The sequence below is a fragment of the Mchenga conophoros genome, linkage group LG3 (genome assembly GCF_057382185.1).
Source record: "Mchenga conophoros isolate Kocher_MC1m ecotype Shallow Benthic linkage group LG3, M_conophoros_male_GT1.1, whole genome shotgun sequence".
NCBI lineage: Eukaryota > Metazoa > Chordata > Actinopteri > Cichliformes > Cichlidae > Mchenga > Mchenga conophoros.
Window position 1 is genome coordinate 63,724,716 of NC_140528.1, and position 18,087 is coordinate 63,742,802.

Below are 18,087 nucleotides of genomic sequence, written 5' to 3' on the forward strand. Positions count from 1 at the left end.
AAACTTTGTTTGGATCAACCGAGATGCTGAGCTGCAACTTGAAACATTTGTATTAAACAATTATCTTTTGGACCTTGTAAAACGAATTTTCTGGTTAAAATGGAGGAACAAGAAAGAGAGCTTTTTAATTTAATTAAAAAACGCAGAGCGAAGCTTGGCGTTCTGACAAGAAAACGAAATGACATTAATGCTCTCATTGATGCTGGAGAATCAAAAGCCTCCATAGATGAACACATGAGAACATTTAATGATTATTTGGGAGAGTTTATAAACTCTTACAGACTTCAGTTCAAAAATTGCTGAACGATGATGAAAAAGAAACAGATCACAGCGATTGGTATGAACCTAAGCTGATCAGTTTTAAAGACTTTCTGCATGAAATCGACACTTGGATAAATGCAGACCCCAATCCACAAAAGGATGAAGTTGTAGCCTCTAATGTTGAATCAAAGGTAGCATCTCATGACAGTGACATTGCGCCGCATGATAGTGTCTCACAAGTAGCGCAAGAAGCGAGCGACATGATTTCTGAACGAGTTGCTAAACCTGGCAGCAAGGGCTCTAGTAAAGCGCCCAGTAATGTTACTGCAGCCTTAAGTTTAAGGAGTAAAAGCTCGCGTGCGGCTTCAATTGCGCTGATGGAAGCTGAAGTGGAAAGAGCCGCTTTAAAAGCGGAGGTGGACGCACTGCAAGAAAAACATGCGCTCGAACTGGAAGAAGTTCAATTAAAAGCAAGAAAAGAAGCATTGGCTCTAAGAACTAAGTTGGTTAAGGCTGATGCAAAAAGGCAAATTCTCACCTCTGCTCAGGATCGGCAGAGCCTTGCATCCAGGGCTGAGGTTGAATCAGAAGGCGGGATTACAGCGCCGTCTGGAACATCTACTGAGTTCATACCTGCTGCTACAGCTCGAAAGGCTCCAAGAACAAAGAAAGCCCCTTTAGTTCATTCTCCTTTGCCAATGCCCCTAGAGACACATGCACCTGCTAAGGTCAAACCAGAAGGGGAAAGCCCAAGGCCAATCTCTTCTCAGGTTGATGTTCACAGCAGTGCCCTATTAGAGATTATGACAAAGCAAAATGAAATTACTCAGATGCTTGTAAACCAACAGAGGTTGTCACTGCTTCCAGCTATAGACATTCCTGTTTTTGGTGGTGATCCTTTGCGTTTTAGATCCTTTCTTAAGGCTTTTGAACAAGGAATAGAGACTAAAACTGATAATATGCAGGATAGGCTTTATTATTTAGAACAGTTTACTACAGGACAGCCCAGAATTTTAGTGAGAAGTTGTATGCACATGAGTCCACAGACAGCTTATGTTGAGGCAAAAAGGCAGCTTGAGTGGAACTTTGGTAACAGAGCAAAGATAACGTCTGCATTTATAGACAAGGCTCTTAACTGGTCAGTTTTAAAGTCTGATGATGCTTCAGCATTACGTGCTTACACATTCTTTCTAAGAAGCTGCTTCAACACAATGGATGAAGCTGGGTTTCTTGATGAGCTGGAAAATTCAACCAATATGAGGATTCTTGTTTCAAAGTTGCCTTTTAGACTTCGTGATAAATGACGACTAATAATCGTTGATATAACAGAAAAGTGCGATCGCAGAGCAGGATTTAAAGATCTTCTTGATTTTCTTGAAAAGCAAACAAGAGCTGCATTAGATCCTGTTTTTGGAGAGAGTCAAAACACAAAAGAAAAGATGGCTTCAAAACCATCAAAGACACCGCTTAAAACTAAAAGCAGTAGCTTTGCTACTTCTGTTGCTGTAGTTTCAGAACAGAACAATGACAAACCGGAATGGATTCAGATAAGCCATGAAGATAAAGGGTTAGATCAAACTCGGTGCTTGTTTTGTGACCAAACTCATTTTTTGGACGTATGTGACTCATTCAAACTAAAAGCCAACAAAGAAAAGGTGACATTCCTTAAGAGTAAAGGTTTATGCTTTGGTTGCTTAAAGAGAGGCCACATGAGTAAAGCTTGTCCACATCGTTTGACGTGCCACACCTGTAACAAAAATCACCCTACTGTTCTTCACATAGACTCAAAAGAACGGCAGTGGCAAGCAGCTAAAGCTGAATGTAAAGAATCATCAGTCTCAAATGCTCTTGTTTCTTTGAACTTTGGTAGCCATACTGGGGCCGGGTCTAATGAATGTGCCTTGTCAGTTGTTCCAGTAAAAGTGAAGTTGGAAAATGGGACGAAGGTTGTGGAGACGTACGCCTTTCTTGATCCCGGCAGCTCTGCAACTTTTTGCACTGAGGCGTTGATGATGCAGTTAAATGCATCTGGAAAGAAAGTGGAAATCATGTTAAAGACTATGGGTCAGGAAAGGCCAGTAAGTAGCTATAAACTTTTTGGTATGGAAGTAGCTGCTTCGAAACAGAATGAGTATTTGAGGTTGCCTGTTGTGTACACTCAAAAGTTTATTCCTGTCACTAAAGAAAATATCCCTAAAGAAGAAAACTTAAGAAAATGGCCTTACTTAAAGGAGGTTGAGTTGACACCGATAAATGCTGGCATTGGGCTGCTTATTGGTGTAAATTCTCCCAAAGCGCTGAAACCTTGGAGAATCATTAACAGTGAGGGTAATGGACCCTATGCTGTGCTGACTCGTCTTGGTTGGGTTGTCAATGGGCCACTCAATCAGGGTAGTGAAAAGGATGAGCATGATGCTAGTTTTGTCCAGGTAAACCGCATTTCTATAAGTAGTTTAGAGGAAATGCTGGTTAAGCAGTATAATCAAGATTTTGTGGAGAACCAGTGTAATGAGCGTGCAGAAATGTCTGTAGAAGATAAACAGCTCATGAACATAATGTCAGAGTCAGCTGTACTTAAGGATGGCCATTATTACTTGAAATTACCCTTTCGTAAACCTGAAGTAAGAATGCCAAACAACAAGCAGGTGGCTCAGCAGAGGGCGCAATATCTGCTAAAACGGTTTCAGAAGGATCAGTTATTCTTTGAAGAATACAAAGAATTCATGCACAATGTTAGTATGGAGGGACATTCAGAAATCATACCACAAGAACAGTTGAAGAATGAGGAAGGAAAGGTGTGGTATATACCTCATCATGGGGTCTACCACCCCCGCAAGAAAACACTGCGTGTTGTGTCTGATTGTGCTTCAACATTTTCTGGAACATCACTGAACAAAGAGCTATTACAAGGCCCAGATCTGACTAACACTTTATTAGGTGTGCTGATTCGCTTTCGGCAGGGTCCAATAGCGCTTATGACAGACATTAAAGGGATGTTTCATCAGGTCAGAGTAGCTGAGGAACACGTAAACTTTTTACGTTTTCTCTGGTGGCCCGATGGTGACATCACAAAACAGCTGGTGGAACATAGAATGCTAGTCCACATTTTTGGTGCAGTATCCTCCCCCAGCTGTGCCACCTATGCACTACTAAAGACTGCTGATGACAACCAACATCTGTACCCAGAGGAGGTTATACATACAATCAGGCATAGTTTTTATGTAGATGACTGTCTTAAATCTACTCAGTCTGTTGAGCAGGCCATCTCACTTTATCAGCAGCTTACTGAAGTGTGTGCCAAGGGGGGATTTAAGCTCAATAAGTGGGTATGTAGTGATTGCTCTGTCCTCTGTCAGATCCCGGAGGAAAATAGAGCCACAGGTGTAAAGATGCTGGACCTTAGTCGGGATCAGCTACCCACAGAAAGAGCTCTCGGTGTGCAATGGGATATTGAACGTGATGTTTTCACATTCAGTATTGTGAACAAGAACAAACCACTTACAAGACGTGGTATTCTGTCCAATATCAGCTCCATTTACGACCCTTTGGGTTTCTTAGCTCCAGTCATTCTGCCTGCAAAACAAATTCTGCAACATCTATGTAAACTGAGGTTTGGCTGGGATGAGACAATACCAGCAGAAATGGCACAAACTTGGCAAAAATGGGTTGAGGATTTAGTTCTTCTTAACAAGTTTAGTATTAGTAGATGTGTCACACCCAAAGGATTTGGGGAGATAAAAAGTGCACAGCTGCATCACTTTTGTGATGCCAGTGAAAGTGGGTATGGTGCTGTATCATATCTTAGGCTATCTAATAGCAAGCAGGAAGTGTGTGTTTCCTTTATTATTGGTAAAGCAAGGGTGGCGCCGTTAAAACAAGTCACCATCCCACGTCTTGAGCTGGCTGCTGCAGTTTTAGCTGTGCGCTTGGACAAAATGCTATCAGTTGAACTCAATCTTAATCTGAGTGAGTCAGTCTTTTGGTCTGACAGCACAACTGTGCTACAGTACATTGCAAACACAACCACACGGTTCAAAACGTATGTAGCTAATAGAGTTTCCACCATTCATGCTTTGACAAAAGTTGAGCAGTGGAGGTACATCAGTTCAAAGCTGAATCCAGCTGATGCAGCCTCTCGAGGAATGACAGTTGGCTGTTTCCTGAAATCTTCCACCTGGATCAATGGTCCAGAATTTCTCAGTAAACCTGTTGTTCACTGGCCTGTAGGCATGAATTGTGTATCTGTCCATTTGGAAGCTTACCCAGAAGTAAAAGTGTTGTGTGCAGCTGTGCTGAAAGAAGATGTGTGTCCCACTACTAAGCTGCTGTTGTACTTCTCCAGCTGGACAAAATTAAAAAGGTGTGTGGCATGGATCCTAAAAGTAAAAGAAAGACTTAAACTGCAAACAAGGAAAAGACAGAAGTTGCTGGGCACGCACTGTGGAAGTCAAATATGTGTTAAGCAAGATGATAAATGGAACACTCTGCTCAAAACTGAGGATTTGTCCAAGGCTGAGGAAGCTATAGTGAGCTTTGTGCAAAGAAAACATTTTGCTGATGAAATGACTGCCCTAAACTCTGGCACTGTAAGAAAGTCAAGTCATCTGTGTAAGCTTGGTCCTGTAGTTGCTAATGGTGTCTTGAGAGTGGGTGGAAGACTGAGCAAAGCGGATTTACCTGAGGAAACACAACATCCTGCAATTTTGCCAAAAGAAAGCCATGTTTCAAAGCTTATTCTTCAGCATATTCACGAAAAGATTGGTCACAGAGGAAGAAATCACATGCTTTCAACACTTCGCCGTCAGTACTGGATTCCTCATGCTAATTCAGCAGCTAGAAAAATAATCAGAGATTGCATAGTGTGTCAAAGACAACGGCAAAAGCCAGGTGAGCAGAAAATGTCTGATCTTCCTATTGACAGAATCTCAGCTGATCTTCCACCATTTACTTATGTTGGTGTTGATTATTTTGGACCAATAGAAGTAAAGAGAGGCAGGAGTCTTGTTAAGAGATATGGAGTTCTCTTCACATGCCTAACCTGTCGTGCAGTCCACCTTGAGGTGGCACATTCTCTTGATACAGGCTCCTGTATTAATGCCATCAGGAGATTCATCTGCCGCAGAGGACAGGTCAAAGAAATCCGGTCAGACAATGGAACCAACTTTGTCAGCTCGAATCGTGAGTTAAAACAAGCTATGTTAGAGCTAAACCAAAGTAAAATCCAAAAAGGCTTAGCACAGGATGGCATAAAGTGGACCTTTAACCCGCCCTATGGGGCCCATCATGGTGGAGTATGGGAGCACTTGGTGCAAGAAATAAAGAGAATATTATACTCTATCACAAACCAGCAAGTACTAGATGATGAAACCTTGCATACAGTTTTTTGTGAAGTGGAGGCTATACTGAATGACCGCCCAATCACACCTTCTTCTGAAGATTCCAATGATGTCGAAGCTCTTACTCCAAATCACTTGCTCCAGTTAAAAGGCAAACCTGTGCTGCCACCAGGTTTATTTAAAAAAGAGGATCTGTATCTGCGAAGACGATGGAAACAAGCCCAGTATATTGTGGATCTATTCTGGAAAAGGTGGGTGAAAGAATACCTTCCTATGTTGCAGGAACGACAGAAATGGAACAAGATTCGTAGGAACTTTTGCATTGGTGATGTTGTGCTTGTTGTTGATGGAGCTGCACCAAGAAATTCTTGGCCCATTGGCCGCATCACTGAAACCATGGCCGATGCACACGGAGTAGTTCGCCGTGTTAGAGTTAAGACACGAACAAATGAGCTGGAGAGACCAATCAACAAAATATGTCTCCTGGTGGAGGCCATCTAGAGGAAACAATGAATGTTTACCTCCAACTGAGCCAAGTTCTGGAACCTCTGGCTCTACATTTACACTGACACTCACTTTGCTCTACACTCCATTATGCAACATACACCTTTTTTGAATACACACAAAGCAAACACATGAACAACAGAGACTTGAAATCATAGAACATTGACCTTTCCTTTTGTTTGGTTTTTAAGAAGACTTATAAGGATGGACTACTGAAGAAAATTATTGGTATTGCATTTTGTGATGGCCACTTAGACAGATATAATTCATGTTACACAGGAATTAGGGGCCGAAATGTTGTGGCCATTTTTGTTGAATGTTTATAAAATGCAATTTGTATTCATTTTTGTTTTTTCTTTAAAGGTGTAAGAATATACTGACCTGGTTTTGTTATGTAAATTTGTAATAAATTTTATTGGAGAAGCTTTTGGAAAGTGATTGGTTTATTAGGTTATGGACCCTCCCATTAATCAAGAGATTAAGAGCACCCTGGATGGGTGTGGTAAAGAGCTTTTGTTTGCCAAATATCAGATGGGAAGACGGGAGGGTTAGAAAAAGATTTTTTGACCACTTTTGAAATTGTTAAAGCAAATTAAGTTAACTTTCGTTTAATTTTAAGTTTTAAGAAGTTATTTGGCTGATTTCTGTTTGTATTTTTTCACGAAATAAACGGCATATGATTTTTAAACAATGGAGTCAGAAGTGCGTTCTAAAACAAACCTCCCGTTGCCACCCACGGCCTTTTCTTGGACTTTGTTGGTGTTTGGAAAGTAAAAGGCCGCGACATCCCCGAACCACCAACCTTTCGGTTAACAGCTAAACACGCTAACCGATTGCGCCACAGAGACTGACAACGTGCAACCCACAGGTGTCGAGACTGGACGGGGGACTGGGGGAGGGTGTTCCGGTCTTTTTGGTTGTGGGGTAAACGATTGTGCAACAGAGACTGAATAAAGCCAAGCAGGGGCGTCGAGAGAGGACCGGGTGGCTGGATGGAGGTGCTCTGGTACTTCCTCTCCATACCGCCTTGATTGTTTAAAATATGTGACTTGTAGGTCACACATACTTGGCAGCTATTATGCAGTTGCGAACGAACAACAGCACCCCAAAGATGCATATCACCCTTGATAAAACAGTTGACTGCGTTCATCAAACGACCGTCCTGGTTATAACATGGTTATACCATGGTTGGTTAAAACATGGTTGATTATAACATGGTATAACCAACATAAGAGTTGCACTGCACGTTTGTGCAGCATTCTGAATTACCTGGCAATAACAGTGATATCGTCCCTGGGTGGGCTTGAACCACCAACCTTTCGGTTAACAGCCGAATGCGCTAACCCATTGCGCCACAGAGACTGACAACGCGCAACCCACAGGTGTCAAGACTGGACGGGGGACTGGGGGAGGGTGTTCCGGTCTTTTTTGGTTGTTAACATCCGAAAGCTCTAACCGATTGCGCCACAGAGACTGACAACGCGCAACCCACAGGTGTCAAGACTGGACGGGGGACTGGGGGAGGGTGTTCCGGTCTTTTTTGGTTGTTAACATCCGAAAGCTCTAACCGATTGCGCCACAGAGACTGACAACCCGCAACCGACAGGTGTCGAGGCTGGACGGGGGACTGGGGGAGGGTGTTCCGGTCTTTTTGGTTGTGGGGTATACGATTGTGCAACAGAGACTGAGTGAAGCCAAGCAGGGGCGTCGAGAGAGGACCGGGTGGCTAGATGGAGGTGCTCTGGTACTTCCTCTCCATACCGCCTTGATTGTTTAAAATATGTGACTTGTAGGTCACACATACTTGGCAGCAAGTATGCAGTTGCGAACGAACAACAGCACCCCCAAAGATGCATATCACCCTTGATAAAACAGTTGACTGCGTTCATCAAACGACCGTCCTGGATATACCATGGTTTGTTATAACATGGTTGATTATAACATGGTATAACCAACATAAGAGTTGCACTGCACGTTTGTGCAGCATTCTGAATTACCTGGCAATAACAATGATATCGTCCCTGGGTGGGCTTGAACCACCAACCTTTCGGTTAACAGCCGAATGCGCTAACCCATTGCGCCACAGAGACTGACAACGCGCAACACACAGGTGTCAAGACTGGACGGGGGAGTGGGGGAGGGTGTTCCGGTCTTTTTTGGTTGTTAACATCCGAAAGCTCTAACCGATTGCGCCACAGAGACTGACAACCCGCAACCCACAGGTGTCGAGGCTGGACGGGGGACTGGGGGAGGGTGTTCCGGTCTTTTTGGTTGTGGGGTATACGATTGTGCAACAGAGACTGAGTGAAGCCAAGCAGGGGCGTCGAGAGAGGACCGGGTGGCTAGATGGAGGTGCTCTGGTACTTCCTCTCCATACTGCCTTGATTGTTTAAAGTATGTGACTTGTAGGTCACACATACTTGGCAGCAAGTATGCAGTTGCGAACGAACAACAGCAACCCCAAAGATGCATATCACCCTTGATAAAACAGTTGACTGCGTTCATCAAACGACCGTCCTGGATATACCATGGTTTGTTATAACATGGTTGATTATAACATGGTATAACCAACATAAGAGTTGCACTGCACGTTTGTGCAGCATTCTGAATTACCTGGCAATAACAGTGATATCGTCCCTGGGTGGGCTTGAACCACCAACCTTTCGGTTAACAGCCGAATGCGCTAACCCATTGCGCCACAGAGACTGACAACGCGCAACACACAGGTGTCAAGACTGGACGGGGGAGTGGGGGAGGGTGTTCCGGTCTTTTTTGGTTGTTAACATCCGAAAGCTCTAACCGATTGCGCCACAGAGACTGACAACCCGCAACCCACAGGTGTCGAGGCTGGACGGGGGACTGGGGGAGGGTGTTCCGGTCTTTTTGGTTGTGGGGTATACGATTGTGCAACAGAGACTGAGTGAAGCCAAGCAGGGGCGTCGAGAGAGGACCGGGTGGCTAGATGGAGGTGCTCTGGTACTTCCTCTCCATACCGCCTTGATTGCTTAGAATATGTGACTTGTAGGTCACACATACTTGGCAGCAAGTATGCAGTTGCGGATGAACAACAGCACCCCAAAGAATATCAGCCTTGATAAAACAGTTGACTGCGTTCATCAAACGACCGTCCTGGTTATAACATGGTTATACCATGGTTGGTTAAAACATGGTTGATTATAACATGGTATAACCAACATAACTGTCATAAGAGTTGCACTGCACGTTTGTGCAGCACCTGGAAAACACAGTGATATCGTCCCTGGGTGGGCTTGAACCACCAACCTTTCGGTTAACAGCCGAACGCGCTAACCGATTGCACCACAGAGACTGACAACGCGCAACCCACAGGTGTCGAGACTGGACGGGGGACTGGGGGAGGGTGTTCCGGTCTTTTTTGGTTGTTAACAGCCAAAAGCTCTAACCTATTGCGCCACAGAGACTGACAACCCGCAACCCACAGGTGTCGAGGCTGGACGGGGGACTGGGGGAGGGTGTTCCGGTCTCTTTGGTTGTGGGGTATACGATTGTGCAACTGAGACTGAGTGAAGCCAAGCAGGGGCGTCGAGAGAGGACCGGGTGGCTAGATGGAGGTGCTCTGGTACTTCCTCTCCATACCGCCTTGATTGTTTAAAATATGTGACTTGTAGGTCACACATACTTGGCAGCAAGTATGCAGTTGCGAACGAAAAACAGGAACCCCAAAGATGCATATCACCCTTGATAAAAAAGTTGACTGCGTTCATCAAACGACCGTCCTGGATATACCATGGTTTGTTATAACATGGTTGATTATAACATGGTATAACCAACATAACTGTCATAACAGTTGCATTGCACGTTTGTGCAGCATTCTGAATTACATGGCAATAACAGTGATATCGTCCCTGGGTGGGCTTGAACCACCAACCTTTCGGTTAACAGCCGAATGCGCTAACCCATTGCGCCACAGAGACTGACAACGCGCAACCCACAGGTGTCAAGACTGGACGGGGGAGTGGGGGAGGGTGTTCCGGTCTTTTTAGGTTGTTAACATCCGAAAGCTCTAACCGATTGCGCCACAGAGACTGACAACCCGCAACCCACAGGTGTCGAGGCTGAACGGGGGACTGGGGGAGGGTGTTCCGGTCTTTTTTGGTTGTTAACAGCCAAAAGCTCTAACCGATTGCGCCACAGAGACTGACAACCCGCAACCCACAGGTGTCGAGACTGGACGGGGGACTGGGGGAGGGTGTTCCGGTCTCTTTGGTTGTGGGGTATACGATTGTGCAACTGAGACTGAGTGAAGCCAAGCAGGGGCGTCGAGAGAGGACCGGGTGGCTAGATGGAGGTGCTCTGGTACTTCCTCTCCATACCGCCTTGATTGTTTAAAGTATGTGACTTGTAGGTCACACATACTTGGCAGCAAGTATGCAGTTGCGAACGAACAACAGCAACCCCAAAGATGTATATCACCCTTGATAAAACAGTTGACTGCGTTCATCAAACGACCGTCCTGGATATACCATGGTTTGTTATAACATGGTTGATTATAACATGGTATAACCAACATAACTGTCATAACAGTTGCACTGCACTTTTGTGCAGCATTCTGAATTACCTGGCAATAACAGTGATATCGTCCCTGGGTGGGCTTGAACCACCAACCTTTCGGTTAACAGCCAAACGCGCTAACCAATTGCGCCACAGACACTGACAACGCGCAACCCACAGGTGTCGAGACTGGACGTGGGAGTGGAGGAGGGTGTTCGGGTCTTTTTGGTTGTGGGTTAAACGATTTTGCAACAGAGACTGAGTGAAGCCAAGCAGGGGCGTCGAGAGAGGTCCGGGTGGCTAGATGGAGGTGCTCTGGTACTTCCTCTCCATACCGCCTTGATTGTTTAAAATATGTGACTTGTAGGTCACACATACTTGGCAGCAAGTATGCAGTTGCAGACGAACAACAGCACCCCAAAGATGGATATCACCCTTGATAAAACAGTTGACTGCGTTCATCAAACGACCGTCCTGGTTATAACATGGTTATACCATGGTTGGTTAAAACATGGTTGATTATAACATGGTATAACCAACATAACTGTCATAAGAGTTGCACTGCACGTTTGTGCAGCACCTGGAAAACACAGTGATATCGTCCCTGGGTGGGCTTGAACCACCAACCTTTCGGTTAACAGCCGAACGCGCTAACCGATTGCACCACAGAGACTGACAACGCGCAACCCACAGGTGTCGAGACTGGACGGGGGACTGGGGGAGGGTGTTCCGGTCTTTTTTGGTTGTTAACAGCCAAAAGCTCTAACCTATTGCGCCACAGAGACTGACAACCCGCAACCCACAGGTGTCGAGGCTGGACGGGGGACTGGGGGAGGGTGTTCCGGTCTCTTTGGTTGTGGGGTATACGATTGTGCAACTGAGACTGAGTGAAGCCAAGCAGGGGCGTCGAGAGAGGACCGGGTGGCTAGATGGAGGTGCTCTGGTACTTCCTCTCCATACCGCCTTGATTGTTTAAAATATGTGACTTGTAGGTCACACATACTTGGCAGCAAGTATGCAGTTGCGAACGAAAAACAGGAACCCCAAAGATGCATATCACCCTTGATAAAAAAGTTGACTGCGTTCATCAAACGACCGTCCTGGATATACCATGGTTTGTTATAACATGGTTGATTATAACATGGTATAACCAACATAACTGTCATAACAGTTGCATTGCACGTTTGTGCAGCATTCTGAATTACATGGCAATAACAGTGATATCGTCCCTGGGTGGGCTTGAACCACCAACCTTTCGGTTAACAGCCGAATGCGCTAACCCATTGCGCCACAGAGACTGACAACGCGCAACCCACAGGTGTCAAGACTGGACGGGGGAGTGGGGGAGGGTGTTCCGGTCTTTTTAGGTTGTTAACATCCGAAAGCTCTAACCGATTGCGCCACAGAGACTGACAACCCGCAACCCACAGGTGTCGAGGCTGAACGGGGGACTGGGGGAGGGTGTTCCGGTCTTTTTTGGTTGTTAACAGCCAAAAGCTCTAACCGATTGCGCCACAGAGACTGACAACCCGCAACCCACAGGTGTCGAGACTGGACGGGGGACTGGGGGAGGGTGTTCCGGTCTCTTTGGTTGTGGGGTATACGATTGTGCAACTGAGACTGAGTGAAGCCAAGCAGGGGCGTCGAGAGAGGACCGGGTGGCTAGATGGAGGTGCTCTGGTACTTCCTCTCCATACCGCCTTGATTGTTTAAAGTATGTGACTTGTAGGTCACACATACTTGGCAGCAAGTATGCAGTTGCGAACGAACAACAGCAACCCCAAAGATGTATATCACCCTTGATAAAACAGTTGACTGCGTTCATCAAACGACCGTCCTGGATATACCATGGTTTGTTATAACATGGTTGATTATAACATGGTATAACCAACATAACTGTCATAACAGTTGCACTGCACTTTTGTGCAGCATTCTGAATTACCTGGCAATAACAGTGATATCGTCCCTGGGTGGGCTTGAACCACCAACCTTTCGGTTAACAGCCAAACGCGCTAACCAATTGCGCCACAGACACTGACAACGCGCAACCCACAGGTGTCGAGACTGGACGTGGGAGTGGAGGAGGGTGTTCGGGTCTTTTTGGTTGTGGGTTAAACGATTTTGCAACAGAGACTGAGTGAAGCCAAGCAGGGGCGTCGAGAGAGGTCCGGGTGGCTAGATGGAGGTGCTCTGGTACTTCCTCTCCATACCGCCTTGATTGTTTAAAATATGTGACTTGTAGGTCACACATACTTGGCAGCAAGTATGCAGTTGCAGACGAACAACAGCACCCCAAAGATGGATATCACCCTTGATAAAACAGTTGACTGCGTTCATCAAACGACCGTCCTGGTTATAACATGGTTATACCATGGTTGGTTAAAACATGGTTGATTATAACATGGTATAACCAACATAACTGTCATAAGAGTTGCACTGCACGTTTGTGCAGCACCTGGCAAAACACAGTGATATCGTCCCTGGGTGGGCTTGAACCACCAACCTTTCGGTTAACAGCCGAATGCGCTAACCCATTGCGCCACAGAGACTGACAACGCGCAACCCACAGGTGTCAAGACTGGACGGGGGAGTGGGGGAGGGTGTTCCGGTCTTTTTAGGTTGTTAACATCCGAAAGCTCTAACCGATTGCGCCACAGAGACTGACAACCCGCAACCCACAGGTGTCGAGACTGGACGGGGGACTGGGGGAGGGTGTTCCAGTCTCTTTGGTTGTGGGGTATACGATTGTGCAACTGAGACTGAGTGAAGCCAAGCAGGGGCGTCGAGAGAGGACCGGGTGGCTAGATGGAGGTGCTCTGGTACTTCCTCTCCATACCGCCTTGATTGTTTAAAATATGTGACTTGTAGGTCACACATACTTGGCAGCAAGTATGCAGTTGCGAACGAAAAACAGGAACCCCAAAGATGCATATCACCCTTGATAAAACAGTTGACTGCGTTCATCAAACGACCGTCCTGGATATACCATGGTTTGTTATAACATGGTTGATTATAACATGGTATAACCAACATAACTGTCATAACAGTTGCATTGCACGTTTGTGCAGCATTCTGAATTACATGGCAATAACAGTGATATCGTCCCTGGGTGGGCTTGAACCACCAACCTTTCGGTTAACAGCCGAATGCGCTAAACCATTGCGCCACAGAGACTGACAACGCGCAACCCACAGGTGTCAAGACTGGACGGGGGAGTGGGGGAGGGTGTTCCGGTCTTTTTTGGTTGTTAACATCCGAAAGCTCTAACCGATTGCGCCACAGAGACTGACAACCCGCAACCCACAGGTGTCGAGGCTGGACGGGGGACTGGGGGAGGGTGTTCCGGTCTTTTTGGTTGTGGGGTATACGATTGTGCAACAGAGACTGAGTGAAGCCAAGCAGGGGCGTCGAGAGAGGACCGGGTGGCTAGATGGAGGTGCTCTGGTACTTCCTCTCCATACCGCCTTGATTGTTTAAAATATGTGACTTGTAGGTCACACATACTTGGCAGCAAGTATGCAGTTGCGGACGAACAACAGCACCCCAAAGATGGATATCACCCTTGATAAAACAGTTGACTGCGTTCATCAAACGACCGTCCTGGTTATAACATGGTTATACCATGGTTGGTTAAAACATGGTTGATTATAACATGGTATAACCAACATAACTGTCATAAGAGTTGCACTGCACGTTTGTGCAGCACCTGGCAAACACAGTGATATCGTACCTGGGTGGGCTTGAACCACCAACCTTTCGGTTAACAGCCGAACGCGCTAACCGATTGCGCCACAGAGACTGACAACGCGCAACCCACAGGTGTCGAGACTGGACGGGGGACTGGGGGAGGGTGTTCCGGTCTTTTTTGGTTGTTAACAGCCAAAAGCTCTAACCGATTGCGCCACAGAGACTGACAACCCGCAACCCACAGGTGTCGAGACTGGACGGGGGACTGGGGGAGGGTGTTCCGGTCTCTTTGGTTGTGGGGTATACGATTGTGCAACTGAGACTGAGTGAAGCCAAGCAGGGGCGTCGAGAGAGGACCGGGTGGCTAGATGGAGGTGCTCTGGTACTTCCTCTCCATACCGCCTTGATTGTTTAAAATATGTGACTTGTAGGTCACACATACTTGGCAGCAAGTATGCAGTTGCGGATGAACAACAGCACCCCAAAGAATATCAGCCTTGATAAAACAGTTGACTGCGTTCATCAAACGACCGTCCTGGTTATAACATGGTTATACCATGGTTGGTTAAAACATGGTTGATTATAACATGGTATAACCAACATAACTGTCATAAGAGTTGCACTGCACGTTTGTGCAGCACCTGGAAAACACAGTGATATCGTCCCTGGGTGGGCTTGAACCACCAACCTTTCGGTTAACAGCCGAACGCGCTAACCGATTGCACCACAGAGACTGACAACGCGCAACCCACAGGTGTCGAGACTGGACGGGGGACTGGGGGAGGGTGTTCCGGTCTTTTTTGGTTGTTAACAGCCAAAAGCTCTAACCGATTGCGCCACAGAGACTGACAACCCGCAACCCACAGGTGTCGAGACTGGACGGGGGACTGGGGGAGGGTGTTCCGGTCTCTTTGGTTGTGGGGTATACGATTGTGCAACTGAGACTGAGTGAAGCCAAGCAGGGGCGTCGAGAGAGGACCGGGTGGCTAGATGGAGGTGCTCTGGTACTTCCTCTCCATACCGCCTTGATTGTTTAAAATATGTGACTTGTAGGTCACACATACTTGGCAGCAAGTATGCAGTTGCGAACGAAAAACAGCAACCCCAAAGATGCATATCACCCTTGATAAAACAGTTGACTGCGTTCATCAAACGACCGTCCTGGATATACCATGGTTTGTTATAACATGGTTGATTATAACATGGTATAACCAACATAACTGTCATAAGAGTTGCACTGCACGTTTGTGCAGCACCTGGAAAACACAGTGATATCGTCCCTGGGTGGGCTTGAACCACCAACCTTTCGGTTAACAGCCAAACGCGCTAACTAATTGCGCCACAGACACTGACAACGCGCAACCCACAGGTGTCGAGACTGGACGTGGGAGTGGAGGAGGGTGTTCGGGTCTTTTTGGTTGTGGGTTAAACGATTTTGCAACAGAGACTGAGTGAAGCCAAGCAGGGGCGTCGAGAGAGGTCCGGGTGGCTGGATGGAGGTGCTCTGGTACTTCCTCTCCATACCGCCTTGATTGTTTAAAATATGTGACTTGTAGGTCACACATACTTGGCAGCAAGTATGCAGTTGCGGACGAACAACAGCACCCCAAAGATGGATATCACCCTTGATAAAACAGTTGACTGCGTTCATCAAACGACCGTCCTGGTTATAACATGGTTATACCATGGTTGGTTAAAACATGGTTGATTATAACATGGTATAACCAACATAACTGTCATAAGATTTGCACTGCACGTTTGTGCAGCACCTGGCAAACACAGTGATATCGTCCCTGGGTGGGCTTGAACCACCAACCTTTCGGTTAACAGCCGAACGCGCTAACCCATTGCGCCACAGAGACTGACAACACGCAACCCACAGGTGTCGAGACTGGACGGGGGACTGGGGGAGGGTGTTCCGGTCTTTTTTGGTTGTTAATAGCCAAAAGCTCTAACCGATTGCGCCACAGAGACTGACAACCCGCAACCCACAGGTGTCGAGACTGGACGGGGGACTGGGGGAGGGTGTTCCGGTCTCTTTGGTTGTGGGGTATACGATTGTGCAACTGAGACTGAGTGAAGCCAAGCAGGGGCGTCGAGAGAGGACCGGGTGGCTAGATGGAGGTGCTCTGGTACTTCCTCTCCATACCGCCTTGATTGCTTAAAATATGTGACTTGTAGGTCACACATACTTGGCAGCAAGTATGCAGTTGCGGATGAACAACAGCACCCCAAAGAATATCAGCCTTGATGAAACAGTTGACTGCGTTCATCAAACGACCGTCCTGGATATACCATGGTTGGTTAAAACATGGTTGATTATAACATGGTATAACCAACATAAGAGTTGCACTGCACGTTTGTGCAGCATTCTGAATTACATGGCAATAACAGTGATATCGTCCCTGGGTGGGCTTGAACCACCAACCTTTCGGTTAACAGCCAAATGCGCTAACCCATTGCGCCACAGAGACTGACAACGCGCAACCCACAGGTGTCAAGCCTGGACGGGGGAGTGGGGGAGGGTGTTCCGGTCTTTTTAGGTTGTTAACATCCGAAAGCTCTAACCGATTGCGCCACAGAGACTGACAACCCGCAACCCACAGGTGTCGAGGCTGGACGGGGGACTGGGGGAGGGTGTTCCGGTCTTTTTGGTTGTGGGGTATACGATTGTGCAACAGAGACTGAGTGAAGCCAAGCAGGGGCGTCGAGAGAGGACCGGATGCCTAGATGGAGGTGCTCTGGTACTTCCTCTCCATACCGCCTTGATTGCTTAAAATATGTGACTTGTAGGTCACACATACTTGGCAGCAAGTATGCAGTTGCGGATGAACAACAGCACCCCAAAGAATATCAGCCTTGATAAAACAGTTGACTGCGTTCGTCAAACGACCGTCCTGGATATACCATGGTTGGTTAAAACATGGTTGATTATAACATGGTATAACCAACATAAGAGTTGCACTGCACGTTTGTGCAGCATTCTGAATTACAAGGCAATAACAGTGATATGCTCCCTGGGTGGGCTTGAACCACCAACCTTTCGGTTAACAGCCGAACGCGCTAACCAATTGCGCCACAGAGACTGACAACGCGCAACCCACAGGTGTCAAGACTGGACGGGGGAGTGGGGGAGGGTGTTCCGGTCTTTTTTGGTTGTTAACATCCGAAAGCTCTAACCGATTGCGCCACAGAGACTGACAACCCGCAACCCACAGGTGTCGAGGCTGGACGGGGGACTGGGGGAGGGTGTTCCGGTCTTTTTGGTTGTGGGGTATACGATTGTGGAACAGAGACTGAGTGAAGCCAAGCAGGGGCGTCGAGAGAGGACCGGGTGGCTAGATGGAGGTGCTCTGGTACTTCCTCTCCATACCGCCTTGATTGTTTAAAATATGTGACTTGTAGGTCACACATACTTGGCAGCAAGTATGCAGTTGCGGATGAACAACAGCACCCCAAAGATGGATATCACCCTTGATAAAACAGTTGACTGCGTTCATCAAACGACCGTCCTGGTTATAACATGGTTATACCATGGTTGGTTAAAACATGGTTGATTATAACATGGTATAACCAACATAACTGTCATAAGAGTTGCACTGCATGTTTGTGCAGCACCTGGCAAACACAGTGATATTGTCCCTGGGTGGGCTTGAACCACCAACCTTTCGGTTAACAGCCGAACGCGCTAACCGATTGCGCCACAGAGACTGACAACGCGCAACCCACAGGTGTCGAGACTGGACGGGGGACTGGGGGAGGGTGTTCC

General features: G+C 46.9%; 17 non-coding genes across 17 annotated transcripts; all 17 read right to left on the reverse strand.

Annotated features, from left to right (window-relative positions):
- Positions 1–7,389: 7,389 nt before the first annotated feature.
- On the reverse strand, positions 7,390–7,463 carry trnan-guu (transfer RNA asparagine (anticodon GUU)). Its single transcript has one exon. It is a non-coding gene; the product is annotated as a tRNA-Asn (tRNA).
- Positions 7,464–8,117: 654 nt separating this feature from the next.
- On the reverse strand, positions 8,118–8,191 carry trnan-guu (transfer RNA asparagine (anticodon GUU)). The gene has a single exon. It is a non-coding gene; the product is annotated as a tRNA-Asn (tRNA).
- A 542-nt stretch (positions 8,192–8,733) lies between these two features.
- Positions 8,734–8,807, reverse strand: trnan-guu (transfer RNA asparagine (anticodon GUU)). The gene has a single exon. It is a non-coding gene; the product is annotated as a tRNA-Asn (tRNA).
- A 548-nt stretch (positions 8,808–9,355) lies between these two features.
- Positions 9,356–9,429, reverse strand: trnan-guu (transfer RNA asparagine (anticodon GUU)). Its single transcript has one exon. It is a non-coding gene; the product is annotated as a tRNA-Asn (tRNA).
- A 551-nt stretch (positions 9,430–9,980) lies between these two features.
- Positions 9,981–10,054, reverse strand: trnan-guu (transfer RNA asparagine (anticodon GUU)). The gene has a single exon. It is a non-coding gene; the product is annotated as a tRNA-Asn (tRNA).
- A 663-nt stretch (positions 10,055–10,717) lies between these two features.
- On the reverse strand, positions 10,718–10,791 carry trnan-guu (transfer RNA asparagine (anticodon GUU)). Its single transcript has one exon. It is a non-coding gene; the product is annotated as a tRNA-Asn (tRNA).
- A 439-nt stretch (positions 10,792–11,230) lies between these two features.
- Positions 11,231–11,304, reverse strand: trnan-guu (transfer RNA asparagine (anticodon GUU)). Its single transcript has one exon. It is a non-coding gene; the product is annotated as a tRNA-Asn (tRNA).
- Positions 11,305–11,855: 551 nt separating this feature from the next.
- On the reverse strand, positions 11,856–11,929 carry trnan-guu (transfer RNA asparagine (anticodon GUU)). The gene has a single exon. It is a non-coding gene; the product is annotated as a tRNA-Asn (tRNA).
- Positions 11,930–12,592: 663 nt separating this feature from the next.
- trnan-guu (transfer RNA asparagine (anticodon GUU)) lies at positions 12,593–12,666 on the reverse strand. The gene has a single exon. It is a non-coding gene; the product is annotated as a tRNA-Asn (tRNA).
- A 440-nt stretch (positions 12,667–13,106) lies between these two features.
- Positions 13,107–13,180, reverse strand: trnan-guu (transfer RNA asparagine (anticodon GUU)). The gene has a single exon. It is a non-coding gene; the product is annotated as a tRNA-Asn (tRNA).
- Positions 13,181–13,731: 551 nt separating this feature from the next.
- trnan-guu (transfer RNA asparagine (anticodon GUU)) lies at positions 13,732–13,805 on the reverse strand. The gene has a single exon. It is a non-coding gene; the product is annotated as a tRNA-Asn (tRNA).
- A 551-nt stretch (positions 13,806–14,356) lies between these two features.
- trnan-guu (transfer RNA asparagine (anticodon GUU)) lies at positions 14,357–14,430 on the reverse strand. Its single transcript has one exon. It is a non-coding gene; the product is annotated as a tRNA-Asn (tRNA).
- A 548-nt stretch (positions 14,431–14,978) lies between these two features.
- trnan-guu (transfer RNA asparagine (anticodon GUU)) lies at positions 14,979–15,052 on the reverse strand. The gene has a single exon. It is a non-coding gene; the product is annotated as a tRNA-Asn (tRNA).
- A 1,054-nt stretch (positions 15,053–16,106) lies between these two features.
- trnan-guu (transfer RNA asparagine (anticodon GUU)) lies at positions 16,107–16,180 on the reverse strand. Its single transcript has one exon. It is a non-coding gene; the product is annotated as a tRNA-Asn (tRNA).
- A 538-nt stretch (positions 16,181–16,718) lies between these two features.
- On the reverse strand, positions 16,719–16,792 carry trnan-guu (transfer RNA asparagine (anticodon GUU)). Its single transcript has one exon. It is a non-coding gene; the product is annotated as a tRNA-Asn (tRNA).
- A 537-nt stretch (positions 16,793–17,329) lies between these two features.
- trnan-guu (transfer RNA asparagine (anticodon GUU)) lies at positions 17,330–17,404 on the reverse strand. The gene has a single exon. It is a non-coding gene; the product is annotated as a tRNA-Asn (tRNA).
- Positions 17,405–17,955: 551 nt separating this feature from the next.
- On the reverse strand, positions 17,956–18,029 carry trnan-guu (transfer RNA asparagine (anticodon GUU)). Its single transcript has one exon. It is a non-coding gene; the product is annotated as a tRNA-Asn (tRNA).
- Between the last annotated feature and the right edge of the window lie 58 nt (positions 18,030–18,087).